This window comes from Bombus pascuorum, chromosome 12, assembly GCF_905332965.1.
Source record: "Bombus pascuorum chromosome 12, iyBomPasc1.1, whole genome shotgun sequence".
Classification (NCBI taxonomy): domain Eukaryota; kingdom Metazoa; phylum Arthropoda; class Insecta; order Hymenoptera; family Apidae; genus Bombus; species Bombus pascuorum.
Window position 1 is genome coordinate 10,315,057 of NC_083499.1, and position 14,880 is coordinate 10,329,936.

The window sequence follows — 14,880 nt, forward strand, 5'->3', positions numbered from 1 at the left end:
CACGAGTCTCGCACGATGTGCTCGTATCAGGATGGTGGTAGCTCGCGTCGGCGCTAAAATTACGCGGTTCATTAGGCAATTAGCGGGGCAACGAAAAGTCTGGTTAAAAGGTAACGAAAAGGAATCGGCGATCGCGTCTTCTTTTTTCTCCTTCGAACGAGCGATCATAAAAGAGGTTGGTTGCTCAGTGGTAACGATCGATCCAGTAGTAAAGTGCCACCCGGTACTCGGGCGGAAAATAGCGTTCGGTGGATGTTGACTACAACCGCTCTACCCCTTCGACAACTCGAACGAGAATGCCCGTTGGTTAGATGTATATAGCTTTACAGGAAGTCACTCTGTACCTTCGTTGAATGACCAGTACACACGCTAGCACGCTTTACGTACTGCTACCACCGTTCGCAACCATAAGTATACGCCCGATGTCGCTGTGTCTTTTGCGTGTACGTGGTGGCTATGTGTACCGGGTTGGTGCTCTCACGAGCGTATTCGTGCGTATGTGTATGCGTATGATACGGACGTACGTAGGTACGGATGGACGGGCAGGCTGGACAGAGAGGGTGGTAGCTGCCCGGACAGAGAAATGAGAATAGTGTCGGTCTACGAGCTGAGTGGAGTTGGTGAGCAAATTGCTCAAAGTAATTAATCGCTTTTGCCGGGTTGGCTTGCCACGCTGCTGGCTGAAGCTCATCCAAGGGGTGGCACCAGGTACCCTAGGAAAAGCTATCGAGGGACTCGGCTAAAATGGCTGATTTAACGAGCCTGCTGTCTGGATACACCTACAAAATTTTCGAATTACGATTATCAGGGATCTAAGGTGTTTGTCGACTGACACCTTCGAACGCTTGCTTCCGGGAAGCGGAAGAGTTCTCTGCACATCTTTCGCGTTGCTTTGCTCTCTCGTCGAACGAAACGTAGCTTCCTCCTTCGTCTCGGTACATGATACTAAACTTCTCTTCTATTTGCAATACGAGACGATTATTTTGTTTATATAAATAAATGACCAGATACAATTGTGTATATATGGAATAATTTTTGGTTTCTCTTGCTTCACGTGGTTATATAGTTGAGCGTAGTAAATCGAGTATACTATTTGTTAGGTATTTATTTTAAGAGCATCATGCTATTGCGAATATATGCTTTGCGCAAATATTGAATCGTTATAATGTAAAATTGGTCGAACGTTATTACAAATTCACCGGAAAAGCGATTACACGCGACTGTGGAAATAAATTATGCGGTACGATTATTAAATCTATACACCGCGCGCGTACCGTACCGTGCTTATAAACCGTGTACTCTACAGAATATCGTATTAAAATATTTCGCTTTCGAATGATATTTCCGATTGGTGCATTTTCTACGTTGCTGTAATTGCTGTAAATTGTTCGTGCTATTAAACTTCTGCAGCGTGGGTTGTTCTCTTTCGCCAGTTTGATAGAACAACGTTAGCTGCTACTACTTCTTCTCTCAACAATAATTTCACTGTCCACATATTTGCGTTATTCGTTACTATTTCGTGTCTTTCCAATTTGTCGGCACAAAGTTGACGAGTTTTCCGAAAGAAGAAAAGTATAAAAAAGACAAAGGTGTTTAAGAGCTACTATAATTATCAATTCGAGACTAAAACTAATACCTCCAAGGCAATATAGTCGATTTAATGTGTAATCCCCGAGAAGATATTCTACGAAGAGTTCTCAACAAACAGATATCGACGCTCTTCAGGGAAGCATTCTAAAACCATCACGCTGGCGCTCTTTATCTGAAATACTGCCATATCTCACGCCAATGGGGGTCCGGAGATTGTTGCTCCTTCTCGCGAGAGGTTTCCAATGTTATATGCGTATATTGCAGCAGAAACTCACAGAAATTCCAACTAGCAGCGCTTGCGCCCCGTTAAACGAGGGGACGGTGGAAAGGGGGTGAAAAGCTCGGAAGAGCGAAGAGGTGGTGCGGTGCGAACGGGGGATAAGACGCAGACAGGTTGCTTGGGAAACGACGAGGGAACGACGAGGAGGAGAATTATTCGGACGAAGATGCGAATTTGCCGAGCGAACGAGAGCAACAAGGAGAAGACAGTACAAAACCATCTCGAAGGAGGATGGCGAACAAGGATAGACAGGAAGAGAAGCGTTAATGAAAGATGAAGACAACGTCCGCCGAACAAAGACGTAACGCCAGGCACTGGAAAGATACGAATGAGGTAATAAAAGATAGACTTTAACGAGAACGAGGGACGAACGCGAAAAAAGAGTTCTGTGGAGGACAAAGATGAATTAGCGAAAGAAGGCGCGACGATGAAAAGCTCAAACGCGGGAACAAAAGACGGAGGTGGAAGAAATGCAGATAGAGAAGTCCGGAGGTGCGACAGAGACGAGCGAATGTTTAACAAGGACGAAGGTATTCTCAGGAGCAAGTGGCGGCGAAGGAGAAAGATGCCAGAAGCTGTGGTAAAACAGAGAACGTAGAAGGACAAGACGCAGACAGGTAGATGGGAGAAGGAGAGCAAAGGACCGGAGCGTGGTCGATGAAAGGAAGATGCAAAATAGGTGCAAAGGGGTGAGTGCCGAGTTGAAACGGGACGCGAATAACCAGGTTTAACGCGGACACGAAGGGTGGGGAGATGAAGGGGAAGGTAGAGCGTGTTTACAACGAAAAGGAGGAAAAGAGGACTGAAAAGCACCCCACCACCGTGGAAAATCTCGGTCGTTCAGGAGGCAGCCGTCAGGAGTCGACGCCGCGAGCTTTTACGCGCGACTCGAAGAAGAAGAAGAAGGAGACGAAGAAACAACTTTCCACCTCCAGAAGGCGACCGCCTCGGGTCACCACCACCACCACCCTGCGGTGCCTAGAAAAGGGGTGGGTGCCTTCATCCGCGGAACTGGGCGCGACTAACCTCTATTGATCGTAAGAAGACTTGCACACCTACGATCCTCACACTTTCATACGGCGGTTCGTACCGGGTGGTTCGCGTTTAAAATAATTCATAAATGTTTTAAGGTGTGAAACGTTGTTTATTTAGACAGTTGCGTATATCTCGTTCCTGTATTTATTCCTTTCGTCTTTTTATCGATTTTTGAGACATCGTTAAATTTCACATATTCGTCTTATATATTTTTGATTACTTAAAGCGTAACACGTAAATGAATCCTCCGTACCACAAGCTATCGTGTTATTATTTTTGAAATCCTATTGTTTTCGCAACAAGAGTTTTTAAAACGCTTGTGTTTCTGAAGAATTTACACAGAAACAGATTTCTTGGACCTTCTCGATGACACGCCATTTTTTAAACTTTCGTACAATCTCTATACAATTGTAACATTCCCTCATCTTCGTCAAATACTAATCTCTTGCCAAAAAAGTTCATCACCAAGTCTATAAAGCCAACGAATTATTTTTCCTATCTCATCTTTTCTAGGGCGCCACCCGTTAGATTCCAAAACTAACCGGGCGGGTTTTGCAGGTCCGTGGGTTCGTAAGAAGCGCAGCTTCGTCCGCGACATAAGAACATCGTAGTTGGCGATGGTGGTGGTGATACAAAGGGGTTCGTCGGAGGTTGCTAGAGGGGGTGAAAGGAGGGGGCGAGACGGGAAACTAAGTTGTATTGATCCTAGGCTGCAGGGGTGGAAAACCAGGCAGGGTTAGTACGTGTTCTTAATCGCCAAGTGACCACCCTCGCGTTTCTCTCCTCGTCTCTCGTTCTACTCTCTTCCTCCGGCTCCGTCTCCTCTTCCTGTTTCTCCACCTTCCAACCCCCGAGCAGCGCTAACATCCGACCAGCTAAAGGGGTCTCGGTTCTCACCCTCGAGAACTGTACCCTCCTACCACCTTCCAAAATCGCCGACGCCATTCGGCCGAGGCATTGTTTCAGGATTAGGTAAGGAACTGCAGCATTGTCCTCTCTTGTATGATGAATTGTTACCTCGATGAAAAATCATTCTGTTATCGGATCTCCATTCCATCTCCAACGTCTTCATTGTAGCTCCTTGAATACGCAAACTACTCGACCGCTTTAACGATCGAAAGCTTGAATATTGTGTTATCAGAAACATAATTTTCCCAAAAATGTATTTCCAATGGGATTTCTAGATTTCTATATGCTCAAACCATACGTGTAAAGATGAAACAAGTATCGTCCGAATTTATTTAGAATTTAGAGTCGGCACTCAACTGCGCTATCTGAAATAAAACATCGTTTTAAAAGCGAAACCAGGAAAGTCTTCTGAAACTAGCTTTCAAGCTCCAATGTCTACCATGCTTTTCATCCTATTTACACCACATGGAGTTGAAATTCTTGGCGGGGACGTCACGGGAAGAAATTCGATGGCCAGTAGACAATTTCATTACGGTATTCCGAAACGATGTTCGGTTTTCCGTTTAAGGGTGAAACAGTTGGTAGTTCGAGAGGCTGACAGAACGTGTCTGGCAGCATATTATGTCGCTTAAAATCCAAAATGGTGAAAGACATCCAGAGAGGTGTCAGCATTAATTGGATTCTCTTGAAACTCGTATGTTACTGTCCGTGTCGACTGGAAACGTATGAAAGGAATGATGTGAACGGCGGGGCGGCGAGGGGTGTTGAAACGAGGGGGCATAGGAGGAGGAGGGAGACGGGTTGAAAACACGATTAACGAATACGCTGGCCGCTTTGCTTAAATTTCAAATTGGCGAGGTCAGATCGTAGGTGAAATTGTGTACAACCGCGGTCCGTTCGGTCGCCAGTCGGAGTTAATTATAGAATGAAAATTTGAATTATGGAACGTAATTAAGCTTCGCTTTTATTCGTACACCGGGAACAAACCGTGAACGGTATCGTTATGAACATTCATATTAATGGACACCGAAAATGAAACGGCCGTATTCGACGAATAATCATGGGAACAAAGACGCTTCTAATGTCGAACCAGGGAATTATCCATTCGATGGAGTTCGAATGAAACAATTTTCGATCGCAACGGTCCACGATTTGGACTCGCGGATGTCAACCGTGTGTGTAGGGTTCCAAGATATTATGGACCAGTTCTCAAAGAGGAATTCGTCCCACGACCTTCGAACCCTACGGAATTCTTCCCCTCTCACTAAGAGGAGTTACCCTCTTCGAAATCCGGATTCTGCGGTCCAGGGATTCCAGTAGCAGAAGGTGTCCCGTGGGATTTTCGGATGCACGCGAGCAACATCGTCAATTTCCAGTTTTTGTGCTCGCCCGTTGAGGATTTCCGGTTTTGCATTTATCTGCGAGACAATTTGTGCGGAATTTTTCTTCTAGAATACGAAGGAATGCCTTACGTTGAAGGATTTTTATTGGCCTGGCTGAGATCAGCAGTGGAGTCAAGCGAAGTTATGTTTTTAGGTTTTCAGATCTGCACTTCTTGGAATCCCTTTTAATCCTGCGTAGACAAACTGAGTGGTCGGCAAAGCAAAAGAAATTTCACCCTTGAATTTTATCTTTCCTTTGAACTTTTATTTTTATTGAAAAAGTTACTAGATTTTGCCCTTACTATTTTTAAGATAGCAATGTAGTCTAGCTAGTTGATTTCTTCTTTATATCTCCATATACTTTGTTTCATGATAATATGAAAACATTCAGAAAAATTAGTATGCATCTCGAAGTTCATTATTCACCACTGTGAAATAATTAGTATTTCTTAAATTGTTGGATGTGCTGTTACAAGTATTAACGGAGAATTAATTAATTCTTCGCTGTTAAATTAGAGAGGAAACTACTCGAAATACTCATTTCATTAATTAAGCTTTCATTCTGAAATTTTGCGTGATCATTGTTTCTGATTCCTCTGATAGCTTTACCGGGTCACTGAATCTGGAGTGTTGTGCTTGTCTTGTCACAACGTCCTAAGTTGGCGTTTCCCAATTCGTATATTAATTAATTACATTTCCAAGCTCAATATAAAAATGTGAGAAATACAAATGCAAACACAGATTTAATATTCTTCAGAAATACAAATTCAAGAAGACAGTTTACGTTTCCGATTCTTAATTTGTAATTGATTTCATCTGCGAACATTACAAATCGCGAGCGACTCTCTGCGACATCGGTTTCGCCATCCGATTCAATGTTACACGATCCAGCGGCATTAAAGCTATGGTGATTGTGTAATTTCTCGCGTTGCTGCGGTAATATTTCCGCGCTGGCTCATTGGGAGGCGCGGTTCGGCCGCAAACAAACCCCGAAACAACAATTGATTCCGGCAAACACGTCGCGTCGTGAACGCGTGCAAAACAGCGAACAAGGGATTTTCTTGCTCGCCATTGGACAGGGGGTTGGTCCGGTCCCGAAATTTACGGGATTGTATCCGTGCGAGAGGCTTTTTGCCCGGCCACGACACGACTTTGCTTCGCCGTTAATTACGCGCTGATAAGTTCTCGACCAGTGGCGACAACTTTTTATCGAGCTGCGGGCCAACCGGTTCTTTGCGAAACTTGTTGACCCCGTATCAACTCACAGTCTTTTCCTTTCCTCTTCTCTGCTGTTTTCCTCCAATTTCGCGTGTGATTTATAGCAACGTCCGATCGAGACGCGGGCCAAATTTTTGGTTCTTCTGTCCAACTTCCAATTAATATCTTTACGAAGTCAGTTCGTGATTATTGTAAACTAAATTTTAATACGATGATACACGTTGGTTCCAAAAGAACAGAAATGACAAAAGAACTATAGAAAACAAGAGATTGTGATATTAAATCGTGCGTCCCTTGCTTTGAAACGTGTTATACAAAGCTTTGCAAATGTCATAAACATGAAACACGTAGATATAGTACAGTCGAATATATAAACAATTCTTGGTTTTTCATATATTCTATTATTTGTTTCTCATTATTGCTGCTTGTATCGTAAATAATTCAACTGTCATAACTATTTAAGTAAGAAACGGAATTAACGAAGGATCTTCGTTTAGAATATAATATGATTAGTTTTAATGATTGTAACAGGTTCATTTCAATTAATTTCCAGCGATCTCTTCCTTCTCTTAAGGACATCAGTTTTAATGATTGTAACAGGTTCATTTCAATTAATTTCCAGCGATCTCTTCCTTCTCTTAAGGACATCAAATTACTTTTGTCGAAGGGTAATTCGGTTTGTATTTCACGCAATCTGAAGCGAGTAGCGTTTAATCCGATGGTCGTTTAGCAGGTAATAGCTGGAAAGAAAGCTTGCTCCGTTCGAGGATCGTCAAGCGTTAAGTAAAAGTGCAAATGTGCTCGCCGGAAGCAGAGTAAAACGAGTTCACGAGTAAGAAATCTTCTTTACTCCGGTACGAGAAATTTCCTCTTCTCGCGAAGTTTAAAGTGCTTATCGTCTTTAAGCGTATTTGAAAGTGGATTCAAATTTTAATTTAGCAACGTTGTCCGGTATGAGATATCAGGTCATTTGAGAAAAGTAGATAGTAAAATTTAAGGACAATTTAAAGTACCTTCATCGATTAGGTTTTTTATTGAACAATATTTCAACGACTTTTATAGCGATTTATAGTTTCACGAGGATAGCTATATTAATATGTTTTTAAAGAATTTTTTAGAAAATTTTTCTAATACTTTTGGACAATGAATTCTTTCGAGTAGCCTTCACAGAGCTTTAAAATACTCAATTTCTTGTCGATGAATAACTTTTATAGGAATGACAATAGAATCATCCAATAATTATAATAATTCTATACATCTATAGCTTTATGAGTTCTGCTTTGAAAAATTCCGTCATTTTTATCGATAATAAACTTTTCGGTTTAGCTTTTGCTCTAAAGTCTACAGTAATTTAATTCCTCTTACAATTGGATAAATTTTGTAACGATTACTATAAATGACAGTAGAGTTGTAAATATAGTGGTTTCGATACAAACGGTATTAAGTATCGTATTGCATAAACACGTTTTCGAATCTTGCAATGGTGATTTCGCACTTATGTGAGAAACTGTCAGCATATCGAGGATGCAGGGAATATGGTAATTCAAGGGCAATTCGCCTTTTACGTTCCCATAACAGTAAAAGCATCGCATTCACCGTTTAGATTGCAAATTGTACAAACGTGCGTTTACTGAGCACGAAGTAGTTGTCGGACACGTTTGAAAAAGACTATTATTACATATCGCCTAATTGTTGTGGAACCGATGAAATTGCAACGAAACCTTGGACTTCTGTGTTAACGAAACAATCTGCATCCATGCGCCTAAATTCCTTCACATCTTTAGATATAATAATCGTAGTTCATTTCGTATTTTCTTCTAAATATTTATTTATTTAAAAGAAATGGAATAAAAATTATTTGTAATTCCTCTCTGAGAAATTTTACTTTACAATTCCAAACGTGTATTTATAGAATTACCGTAAAAACTACTACTGGCATATAATAAGTGTCTAAATATACAATACGTAGATGATTATAATTAAAGTGATATTAAATCAAACGAGTATATACAATCATCTTTCTATCCGAGTAGAAATTAACACCAATTTCCCAAAACCATTTGTATATTTTTCATAATCGTATAAAATCATCACAAATAGCTTTCTTATTAGGCGATCAAGTTACCTGTCATGGCAGAAAATACTTTCTTCCCTCAATCCTAACATCTATACACATCAGCAACCATCGTCGACTAATTCGTGGCATTATTTTGACCAATTTCTATTTTTTTCGTGTCACGAACGCGTCGCTCATGGTGTCTGGAATTCGTAAGAGGGACCGGGTTGCCAGAAAATCTCATTTTGCAGCCGAATGTCGGACGAATCTTAATCGGTCGACGGAAATATGCTGCGAGATGTATAATGCTCCGTAGGAAATGACGTCATCACTCAGTGCAACGTTAGAGAGAGACAGGAAGAGAAAGACAGCGCCGAGGTGGAAACGGTGCGAGGAACTAAAGGGGTTCGGCACGAGGGAGAACGACGATGGGGTTGAAGGATGGTTTGGGGTGTGGAGAATGAAATAGACAGAGATAAATAGAAGTGGAGATACGTGTACACACATATTGCGCGAGACTGTATACCAGAGACTGACGGAGAGGGACAGAAAATGCGTGACGCGTTTCGTAGAGAGAGAAAGATAGTTGGTGGATAGAGAAACAGTGGGACAGAGAGGGAGATTTTCGCGAAATCCCGGCAGGTAGCCTCGGTTGAGTTATGCTCGTATTTCCCGTCAACACATCCGATGATGTCTACGGTAATGTAACCGAAATGTATGAACGTTTCGTACTGCTACATTTGCACGTGTAAATGCCTACCCGTTGCGGACCCCGCGACGCTCTCCTCTCTCTGTGTAACGCCACGCACGATCAGAAGTCCGTGTCACGAATCGTACGATTTACATGTCGATAAGCTCGTTGATTACCTTCGTTGTACTAAAGTTTCCATAGGGGAACCATGTACGCTCTGTTCGTTCGTATACCTTTTTTCACCGTTTGACGGGATCCGAAAGGCAATCAACGCGGATTCCTGTTTGCCAGGAGGTTTGGTTTCGTTGTTTGTGGTCCATTTGCTCGCCGGTTTGTGTGTCATACAGAGTTTTGTGTAACGATTTTGGTTGTTGCAGGATTTCATGGTTTAGTGAATGAAATGTTCATGGTAACAAGTCCCAATACACGTAGGATATATTTGTTAGAAAAATCCAGCGGATATGAAATTTTTTCTTTTTTCTTCTCTTCTTCCTCCTTTTTTTTTTTTTTTTTTTTTTTGATGTTAAATCAACATTTTGTTGTATCGACATCTATGGAAGGAGTGTTTTATAGTATCCATAGAGATTATTTTACTATTCGAGTTTTTTTTTTTATTGGAAATGTACTGCGATATTTACTTTACGACGAATCAGATATCTTTTGCCTATTGGGTTAAACAATTCTATAACCATAGCACAAGAAGATTATGTGTCATGGATGTATTTTAGTCAGTTGAGTTAATTTAAGGAACATTAGAATTCATCTTCGAATTCATGATCTTTAAAAGATCTCATTGGCACAAATAGGCGGAGGTAAGTCACCTGTATTTCGAGAAATTCAGCGCCATTAAGGGTAGAAATAAATAGAATAGTTAAATGGTTTGTCTTTTGACAGATTATCGTGACGAATTCACGATCTTACGAACGTTGCATAAAAATCTAGTAAAAATTGTTTTAGAATTTGCTAAATTATATTTATATTTGTATTATATTATATTATATTACGTTACATTATAACGTAAATTTATATATAAAATTAGAACCCAAAGAGTTAAATACGTCTTTATCGAATCTATTCTCACTCTGTTTAAGAAACGTTCGTTCGTTCGTTTATCGTGATTCTAGGTCAGGATATTATCTGCTCCCTTTTCCGACGATTTTATGTCGGATCGATAACTGATCCGCGTCGCCGAAGTTTCCCCAAATAAAATCCGTTACCGTAATCGAGGCCGCGGGACGAAGGGTGGAAAACAAGCGGTCGAGTTCGATTCTCTTTTGACCCCCACTTCGTTCCTGCTGAAACGCCCGCATGCGCCGTAAAAAAGCACGGCTGCCACGGGTTCGTTTTACTCTTCGAGCTTCGTCTACCGGTTAGCCGATAAAAAAGCTCCGCCGCGAGACTCTCGTTCGACGTTGCTGTAGACGCGTTGTCCGCTCGGTTCTCGGTGCTGAATTCCATCGTGAACGCGATTCTCTTGGTGCGAAAAGGGCCGTTCAGTGGACGTACGAGAAGTTGGCAGAGGGCCAAAGGACGAAGAGAAGAAACGTTTCGGGGAAAGAAGAAAATTTCGAGAACGCGAGGAAGATACGAACAAAGGGGTGGAAGAAACGGGAATTTTAAGGATATTACACGGTTATCTCGCACGATCTCGACATCTGTTCTCGTGATCATACTAGTTGACGTCCATGGCCTCCACGTCGGCTATAAGGGTTGCTTCTCCGTGGAAACCCGGGGGTGAGAATAGGAACAGACCACGCCTCTTGTCTAAGGTTACCCCCACCTAGATCCTCGAGCAGTCTCCCTCCGCCACCGTGCGGGAAACCTAAGATTTTTCCACTTCACCCCCTTCCATACCTCTTACCGCCAGTACCCTCTTGGCTGCTACCCCCTCTTTTGCTGCTCGTTCACCCCTTACACCCGCCCCTCTCCCCTAGGAGAGTACCAACCCCCCTTCTTCTATTGATCCAGGTCTAAGGTCGTTTCTTGCGCTCCAGGAGCTGGCTGTGCGAGTCCCGCTGGACCGAAGAAAACCCGCCTTTCAGCTGTTCCTCCCTCTTTTTTTTCTTTTTCCCTTTTCTCGCTTCCGAGCGTAACCTTGAAAAACTTCTTTTTTACTCGACCGCGAGATTTATACCGAGCTTCAATGGGATTTCTTGCATAGATTTGTTGCGCTTGTGCGCGTGCTACATCTACTCTTTAATGATTGTTAATTTTGCGCTAGAGGATCATTTATTTGTTTTATTTCAATGTTATACGTTGTAAAGCATTAACTCGTAACTTTCCTTTTTATAATTTGTAATTATTTCGTTTTCATATTTTTCATCGAAATTGCGATTCGTCGTAGGTTATTAGTTAGTATTAGTAGGTTATTAATTCGCTGCTCAATTAGAGTTGGATTACGAAGTGGAAAATTTCACGTTTCCTGTTACGGGCATTCTCTTTAGAGAGGAAGTCAAGAAGCAGCAGAAATCTCGCGTTTTCCACCATGCGAGACAACTTTCACCGCTAAACCGCAACCATGTCGGTCGTTCCTGACGTCATAGCTGCGACAGTTTTATAGAATCTAGTTCTGTGCGTGTATAGAATGTAACACCCAGTCTACGTCCTATGGTGAATGAACGTGGTGGTTAAGAGAGCGCGGGGGTGGAGAAGCGGTGCTTTAGCCGGCGGCTGTTAAACACGCCGGGTCTTATCGGTAAAACTGTTCTGTACAGGACTACCACGTTCAGCCATTGGCCACGAGAGTATCTGTAGCCTTATACTCGTTGTCTGTCAGGTATGCATGTCAGTACATTATACAACATTAATGCCGGCTCGCTAAAATCGTTCATGCAAGAAATCCATGGTGAATCGTTAGCGATGCACCTACGTGAGATCATCTTTCGCTTTTTCAGTGCTCGTTAATCTTTAATTTATCGATCGAATCTCCTATATAAAGTTTCTACTTTTTGATCTTTTAGAATGTTTTAACTCTCCAGTTCCCCTAACACAGATTGTCATGCGATATTGGAAGTCCTTTTTATCTCCATCTTCATTGATACAAAACAACAAGATTCAAAATTTCGCCAGTCGTATTATAAATTAACGCGTTGAAACGGTATAGAGTAAATAAAAAAATGCTTATAAGAATCGAACGGCCAAAATTGTAGTTATTAGCATTATGTCTACGTTACATTAGGTGGTTTCCATTTCTAATTTCATCGTTCTATTTTGATTATTTCAACTTCGCGTCGTCTATTGTCGCTCATCTATTCGATATTCGTTCGGCACGTTTGACTTCGAGGGGGCTCATCGAGAAGCATACGGTGCACGCGTTGAAGAAAGTTCAACAAGTTTCCGACGAATTGTTCTAGTTCGCTCGATTGTTCCACTTCCACCATCGGTTACTCGATACCTCGGCTAGTCCCGTAGCGATTGTTCTCTCGTACCGTCCCAGAGAAAATTTTTAACTTCCTCGCAAAACTCTCGCATTGGGAACACTTTACGTTCCAATCTCTCTGTAGATCCCATATTATTCAGCGTGGACGTTCATAGACTATCAAGAGACAGAATTCTCTTAAACATTAACAGTCTATTGTACGATCCTTAAAGCCTAACATCTCTGAGGCAGGAACATCATTTAATTTGCATCGATATTTGGTGTTTCCCGGTTCTGCCCGATAGATAGGCTGTGCTATAGCAGATACATAGGCGGGATCACTTATAAGCTCGAAGTACATATGTATTCGCAGCAGCCTTTCTCGGCATTAGGTAGCCACGCTAGGGCCTTAGAGGTCTCCTGGCAACCAAGCCTATCAAACTATCTTACGGTCTAACCCTTACCAGCCCTTTCCCGAAACCTTCCTCAACCCCTGGAATCTCACTTAGAGCCCTTAACGACTGACCCCGCGGGAGACACTGTGAAATTGAGAAAATTATCCTGGCCCCGATGTTACACGGAGTCGATGACTGTACGGTTCTCACGTCCCCCGTTGCAACTGTCTGTGACTCCAACAAGCCCCGACGCCTAGCTGCGGTGAGCTTTTATCGGCGTAAGAAGTCCTGGAGGGACGGCGAAACTAAATGGCCGACCGACCGACCGACTGCCATCTTAGTTGTGAATTAAGGAGAGGGTGGATGACCGACCCTCGTGCCGAAAGACCCAGGCGAACCGTCCGTTGCAGGGGGATGCTGCGTTTCATTATGATTAGCCTAGAGGCTTCGTTTGCTCCACCATGCAAGTTACGATGGTAGTTTCGTATGCTTCTTCGTGCGTATCTAACGACGTCGATTTTTGGTATTGGATTCTTCTTCGTTGAAAATGGAAAGCTGTTTGATAGTTTTGCAGCTATCTTGTCGGTAGATAATTTTGAATCTTAATGAATTTGCGTGTAACTTTGATCATTCGTCTTTACTCTTTTAATGAATAGATTGTAAATCCATTTTAACACGTTTATTTTATTCTACTTTTTGATTCTTTAATCCTTTTAAGATTGAATTTTCCTTTGGCTAATCGCTAGAAACAAACGTAGCTAAATAGCGTACGCCAAAAAAAGAAATCACATGAAAATACAACAAAGAATCACTTCCTTTAATCTATTCACCAAGAAAACATAATATATTTTTCTTAAAATAGCAAACACTTTCAAATCCACGTATCACTTCTCTTAACTCGAAATTTTCATCGTCCAACGTCGATAGGAACACTTGGGACGATTAAGTATCCGTTCTAGAATCGAGATTCACCCAAATTGCGAGCGATCAGGAGGTTTTCGACGGACAATGAGCGTAATCGTTAAGTTTACCGATGCAGAGCCGTTGAGCGTGTGCATACATGGTCGTAAGGTGCAGTATGGGTGGACATAAGTGTGCGGATCGTAGAGGGACACCGACGACCAAAGGGTCGGTCTGTCGTCATTCTAGTACGGTTACAGCAGCCACGGAGCTTGACAGAAGTTGTAAACTTTATGGTAAACCGTGGCGGCGGCGCCGGCCACGGCCAGTAAATGGGGAAGGTGCCGGTGCAGCCGTGTGCTTAATCCAATCCGGAGTTTGTTCTTTCGACGATCGACGTAATCACCGGCCGCACGTAGTTTCCAACCTGGCTTGACCGACCTAACACTTCGTCTAAGGTTCAACCCCTTTCCGCGTATGTATCTAATTTGCCGGTGTTTGTCGATGCTCGCGCGACCTCGTGTTCCTAATTGCTTCCGATCGACTATACTTTTCCGAAGTATTCACTTCCATCTTTCCATCTCGCAAACTGTATTTCCTTTTTTACGATTTATCTGCTGTCGAATTTGTAGGATCTTTTGCAAGTCAGAAGAAAATTAAGTTTCTTAATTGTTGTTTGTAATTTTGTTATATATATGTATATTCGGAAAAAGGATATACTATTTTAAGGAATCTTGTACATTTTTACTGCAAGCTAAAAGAGAATTCCAGTGTGGAAGGAAAAGGATAATAGTTCGAACGATTCGAAAGACGAACAGATGTGTTTAAACTTACTTCTACATTTCGATACATTGTCAGTCAGATTAAATTAAAGAACGCGAAACGTCGAGATCCACGTTAAATTGCTACTATATTCTTTGTATCTGAGAAGCAATTCAGTCACATGTAAAAATCTTTCGCTCTACCTAGAATTACTAAAGAGAAACGTATTATTCAGAGAGGCAAAAAACTGAATGTAACTTTTTACCTGGCAGGAAAAAGAAACGGTACTTGAGTAATTTAAATA

At 42.0% G+C, this 14,880-nt stretch overlaps 1 pseudogene; it reads left to right on the plus strand.

The window, feature by feature from the left end:
- The window catches only part of LOC132912862 (uncharacterized), a 34,117-nt pseudogene extending 20,481 nt beyond the window's left edge, over positions 1-13,636 (plus strand).
- The last annotated feature ends 1,244 nt before the right edge of the window (positions 13,637-14,880 follow it).